The 4374-nt window shown below is 38.9% G+C and overlaps 1 long non-coding RNA gene across 1 annotated transcript; it reads left to right on the forward strand.

Annotated features, from left to right (window-relative positions):
* The first annotated feature begins 497 nt into the window (after positions 1-497).
* Positions 498-3929, forward strand: LOC133045974 (uncharacterized). Its single transcript, XR_009690383.1, has 3 exons — positions 498-525; positions 3147-3236; positions 3747-3929. It is a non-coding gene; the product is annotated as an uncharacterized LOC133045974 (long non-coding RNA).
* The last annotated feature ends 445 nt before the right edge of the window (positions 3930-4374 follow it).

Below are 4374 nucleotides of genomic sequence, written 5' to 3' on the forward strand. Positions count from 1 at the left end.
CCCCAGGCACTCAGAGCATCTGCTCCCTGGACGGATTCTTAAACCAAAGCTGCACATGGCTTCCGTGCTTGACAGCTGAGGTGGCCTTTCATATCCAGTTGGAATTTCTGTTTGGGTCTGCTTGAATGCATTTGCCCACGCAACAGAAAATGGACTCTGGTGGTCAGAGAAACCTTAATGGGCTGAGGACTAGGCTAATATTTTGGAAATGCTGTAGGTTCATTTCCTTGGAATTTACCCCCCAAAATAAAGTACCTTCAGTCCCTTCAAGTGGCATCCTCAGGCTCTTTAAGACAATTCCATTTTGGGGGGATTTTAAGTGCTCACTAAATATCAGGTATTCTGTCCAGAGTAACAGAATATCTGCACATTTGTATTCAATCCTTGGGCCCTGTGGAAAGCAGCTCTCTACCAGCTCCTGGGGAACCTCGTTCTTTCCAGCAGGTTAAAGAGGAAGTGAGAACAACCTCCAGCCAGGGAACCAGCCCAGTGTAAGTACGTGATCTGTTGGCTCAAGTTCTACAGGTAAGCTTCTAAAATGATTCTGAAGCTAGACAAGAAACGAATGAGCAGGTGTTAAAGGATTATATATACCTTTGTAATTAACAGAAAAATTGGATAAAATAGCACTGGGCATGTATAGTCATAATACTACCCTGTGTTTAGGTTATTACCTGTTACCCAGAGAGTATATTGCAGAATGCCTTTCATCTGACAGGTTCAAAGTTCTTTCCAGTGTTAACCTCATACATTAAGGCATTTCAATTTAACAACTAATAAGCACTTTGAAGGCAAGAGCCATGTCTTGCTTGCACTTCCTTTATGTTTTGCACAGTGTCCAGAAGGTATTAGACAGTAGGTGCTCAGGGAATTCTATCTTAAAATATATATATGTGTGTGTGTGTGTGTGTGTGTGTGTGTGTGTGTGTGTGTGTAGGCTGTGCTGTAATCCTGAGATTAGGCCTGCCTTTTTTGTCACATCTGAAGAAAATGGATAGTGATACTTTGAGGACAGAAAATGAAAATGGGGATATTGCAGCTTCTCTGATAATGACCATAGCAGCTGACTTTGCTATACCAGAAACTGTGTAAATGCTTCACACAAATTATCTCATTTCAACCTCACCACAACCCTACAGGCTCAGTTTACTATTATTACTATCGTTATTTTACATATGACAAGATATTATTCAAGTCACACAACTAATAGAGAGTCACATCAGGGACTTGAATCCAGAGAGAGATCCATCTCCAAGGTACGTGCTTTGAGGTTCCTGCTCCAGAATATCTAACAGGGATACTTCTAGTTCCATTTACTACCTCTTTGAGGGGTTGCCTCACAACATAATATCTGAAGTGGGAGGGAGAGAGGGAAGAAAGCAAGTAAACACAGTTCATAACGTACACATTTCAGTTTGCATGAGTTTGATGTTCTTTCCTATATGTTATCTCATTTAATCCCCACAGCACTGTCAAGTATGTTACTACTGTCTCATATATAAGGAGTATATCTCTGGAGAACGGGCTGATTTTTTAAAAAGTAAATGCTAAACTTCTTAGCTGAGAGGCAACAAATCTGATAACACTGTCCTTGCCCTAAGCATCTCACCTCAGCTGAGAGTGTTGGTACGAGTTCTTATGTTTCTTTCCTTTCTTACTAACACTCCAATGAGCCATAAAGCTTATGCTTGTCTCTACTTGTCCCTTAAATGCAGATACAATTAAATGTTGACTCACATGGAATAAGCCATTTCAAAAGCTGAGGCAAAGTAGAGAGGAAACAGTAAAAGGAAATGCTATGTGATGTAACAAAAAGAATGAATTAGATTTAAATATGTGGCTAAGAAAAGATCTCCACAAGGCATAGTAAATTAGAAAAAGAAAGAAAGGAGAGCAAGCTGCAGAATAAAAAGTACAACAATGGTACCATTTATGTTTTAGAAAGATATGAAACCATATAATATGAATATACACACATCTATGCAAACACACATAGAAAACAATTAGTTACACCTCAAATTGATAATAGGTTTATCCAGAGAGACAATTGGGTCCAGGCTGAGGTGCATAGTATTGGCAGACTTCTTTGTTATCTTTTTATTAGATAATTTATTCAAATAATGTGTATGTAAGAGGAAAAAAAAAAAGGACAGAAAAGAAACAAGTAATGCTGTTAGAAAATGAAAGATTAGCAACAAAAAGTAAATGATACAAATACACAAACTAAAATCCACTGCCTCATTCACATCCATAAGAGACTGATAGATTCAAAGAGATTCCCCGAGCTGGCATTATCATTATCAATTGTATGGTTTTTTTAATGTAATGTTTCCTGACTCTACCAGAACTACATGGCTGCGAAGGACACTAGGCTTGGAGCCAGATGACTGGGTACAAGGCCTGACTCTGCATTTCTCTGTAACCTTGGGCTAATTTCTCAGGGCCCTAGTTTCCTTATCTATCAAGATAATAGTAACATACTTCAGAGGGTGCTTTGAGGAGTAAATGAAATAATGCTCAGGAAAGAACAGCAAAATCATGCAGACTGACATTTATAAATGTGTTTTTGCATCTTTTCTTCCCATTCTCTCTCCTCCACTTCGGATAATGATTATTTTATGTACCTTTAGATGTTTGAATGCCCCACAATGAGGCAGAGTTAAATTAACAAACCATTAGTCTTCAGATAACAGTTGCTAATAATAGGCCTCCATTACTTGAAGCTATAGTTATGCACATGTGTAGTTTTTAAGCTTAAATAACCCATATTCATATATTTATTTTAAGGAATATATCTGTTTGACTCCATCTATAAAATATATTGTTTTCTTATAAAACCTTACTTTTGATACAAAAACTAAAATATCCAGAGAGGCCATTTAAAATATAAGCCAAAAATGCATTACACTTTTTTTTTTTTTGCATCTTAAAATGTGCTTATTTGTGGTCCTACTGAAATTTCAGGCTGTTCTGAAATTTGAGTAGCCAATTATAAACCTTATAATAAAAAGGATTGCAAAAATAATAAGAGAAATATTATCACCAATATAATTAAGCACAAAAGAGAAACGAACACATTAATAAATATCAGTTGCCTACAGACAGCAGCACCATGTCCATACCGCATGATCTATTTTCAATTACAGCCTCACCTTTGAAACAGAGCCAGGTTCTCATCTGCTTTTGCTGGATGTGCCTGTGTTAAAAGGCGCAGGGACCTGAAGATTTCTAGTGAAGTAAGTAAGAATCCAGTTTAAGTTGTTTTGCAGTTTGAGTTCAGAAGGGATTCATATTTAAAGGAACCAGTTCCAGGCAGACAAAGCACGCCTCCCTCCCAAGCTCCTCCACACCATTAAACTGGGCTGTCATTTTAGAGGTGGGCGCTCATTGTTCACTTTCTTCTCCTCTAATTAGACTTGACAGATTGCTCTTTCTAGCTAGACTGGCTATTGCCAAGAACAGAGAGGAAGAGAGGAGGCCAACCTTGTCTTTATGCCCTTGGAATCAGCTCCCCACCCCCATTCCCAGTCTACAGACACAGAAAGGCATCCCCAGCCGCTCAAATCTCTTCTCCTTCTCTAGCCTCCTTCTTGCTTGGCCCCTGGCAGTCTCAGCACCACTGACTTTTCTTACTTTCAACACTGTGAGATTCAAAGCCTCATAGGCTGTGTGAGTGGAATAAGTGTACACTAATATTTAATTTATATCTTTCATATTAATACTCTTTTTTTTGTTTCCTCCTGCAGGCCTGGGGGGAAAACAGACCAGCTTACTAAAGGGAAAGACACGGCAGTTCTACCCAAGAGCAGCAAATACTCATTGCTTCATAGGACAGAGCTCTAGAAGGATTCAGGCCCTGGCACTGTGTCCTGCATCCATTCTTCTGAAGCAAATCCCTTGCCCCCTGCCTCCAGTTTCCGTATCTGTAAAATGCCATCAATAATTCTTGAACCTTTATCATATCATGTTACACTGGTATTATATAAGAATTAGATAATAAAATTTTAGGACTGGAAAGAATCTTAGAGATCATCTAGTCTAGTATCTTTGTTTGGAAGACTTGAAAAACACAGGCTGAAAGAAGGAGGCGACAGGCGTAGTGTTATGAAATTAGTTCACAGGATTTAAACACATGGTGCTGAACAACAGCTTGCTAATCAGCTTTGTCACTAACAGGCCTTTTCCTAGTTTAGCCTATGCTTGATAATAAGCTTTATTGGCCAGGAAAGCAACTTTCTTTCTCCAAGGAAGGAATTCCCCTCACCCAAGCACTATGTTTTCAGAAATGCTTCCCTTTACTAAGAACCAACCCAGTGGTCTTGTAATAGAACCTGAGTCACCCAATGCCACATGCCTTTCACAGTGGCCCAGGAT

This window comes from Dama dama, chromosome 3 (assembly GCF_033118175.1).
Source record: "Dama dama isolate Ldn47 chromosome 3, ASM3311817v1, whole genome shotgun sequence".
Classification (NCBI taxonomy): domain Eukaryota; kingdom Metazoa; phylum Chordata; class Mammalia; order Artiodactyla; family Cervidae; genus Dama; species Dama dama.